The following is a 1,762-nucleotide window of genomic DNA, read 5'->3' as shown; positions in this document are numbered from 1 at the left end:
AGCGTACTGTCCTGGGGCTCCATTATTCAGACCAAGTGTTAGCCAGCGGCCCCTAGTCTGAGACCTGGGACTCTTAACTCTCCTCGCCATGGGGGAGAATGAAGAAGACTGTTCACCTTTCTGTGAGACCCCCAAAGTGCCAGGGAGTCCTCATCCTGACTGTTACCTGACTTTCTCTGTTCTTATTCAGTGCAGGGGTAGGTAGGAGGCTGCTGTGTGAGATGTGGGAAAAGGGCCTGGAGGAGCTTTTGAAGGGGGAGGAGGATGAGCAGAAGATGATTCTGGGCCCCTTTGGGGGGCTTCTGTTTCTCCCTCTCCCTCTCTCGAGTCTCTTTCCCTGCTCCATTAAAATATGCTTATAGGTAGGGATCTTGGGTATCTTTCCCCTAATTTCTTAAAAAAATTCTTTAGGATGGCAAAAAGGAGGCTCGTTCAAGGAGTGACTGTAATTTTAAATCATGGCTTGTGAAGAAATGTCATTTTTTAAAATATTTTCTAAGCAGTAAAATATTTAGAACCCTAGGTAGTATAGTGGATAGAGTACTGTACCTGGATTCAAGAAAACCCGAGTTCAAATCCTGACCCAGGTTTTTACAAACTGTGGGATCCTGGGCAAGTCACCAAACCTCTGTCTGCCTCATTTTCTTCATACTCCAAATGGACTCAATAATAGCACCTACCTCCCAGGGTTATTGTGGGAAGCAGATGAGATGATAATTGTGAAGTGTTTAGCACAGGGCCTGGCAGAGAGTAACTGCTAGGGAGGAGGGAGGTGGGAGAAAGGAGAAGGGGATGTCGGATTGGTGCAGTAGAAAGAGCCGGGAATTGAAGTCAGGAAGACCTGAGTCTGAATACACCTTCAGATCCTGTTTGTGTGACCCTAGTCAAGTCACTTAACCTCCATGAGCCTCAGTTTCCTCATCTGCTCAATGAGGATAATAATAGCATTCACCTCTCATGATTGTTGTGAACATAAAATAAAATTATATCTGTAGAGTTCTCCAAAAGGAGTTCCTCCAGACAAAGAGGGCAGAATATCAGATAGAAATAGTCACAGAAGCACATATGTAGGAGGTCCTGGTGAGAGCAATAGCATTTGACTATTATCAGCCAGTGGGAACTGTTTTTACATAACCCAGGCTTACTTTAATATGACTTTTGCTCATTGGAATTTCTTCCTCTGCAAACTGGCTACTCACACATCATGACCATTTTTTCAATTAGGGAATGGATGTTATTCTTATACATTTGAATCTATTCCATGTATCTATGAAATGAGATTCTAGCCCAGTATGTGGCTGCCATGAAAAGCTTCTCTAAACATTGATGTTGTAAACCAGCTTGCCCCCTCCCCAATCCAGCTTGAGGCCCCCTCACCTGAGAAAGGCCTAAAACCTGGCTTGGCCAGTCAGGAGAGGCACATTTTTGGCCCAGTCTGAGCTTAACCTACCATAATGCTTTGTATGTTCTGGTGTGACAGACATGCTTTGCTTTGCTCTCTGAGTGGACCCAAGCTCTCCTGCTCCATTTTGCTGACGGGGAACATTCTTCCACCAAGGACCAGGTTCCGTGAACTTGATGCTGTCTAGAATAATGGGGTTTTTCTTATCTTGGTATTCATGGACACCAGTCTGCTGTGACATCCATGTTGTATGAGTCTGTCCTATTAAGAAATTCCTTTCTCACATCATGGTTAACACATATGGAGACCATAATTTTGGTGACACAGGCATCGTGCACCAGGGACGTAGGGAGAAGGAAA

This window comes from Vombatus ursinus, unplaced genomic scaffold, assembly GCF_900497805.2.
Source record: "Vombatus ursinus unplaced genomic scaffold, bare-nosed wombat genome assembly UNPS02002543.1, whole genome shotgun sequence".
NCBI lineage: Eukaryota > Metazoa > Chordata > Mammalia > Diprotodontia > Vombatidae > Vombatus > Vombatus ursinus.
Note: the sequence above shows the minus strand (reverse complement) of the source record.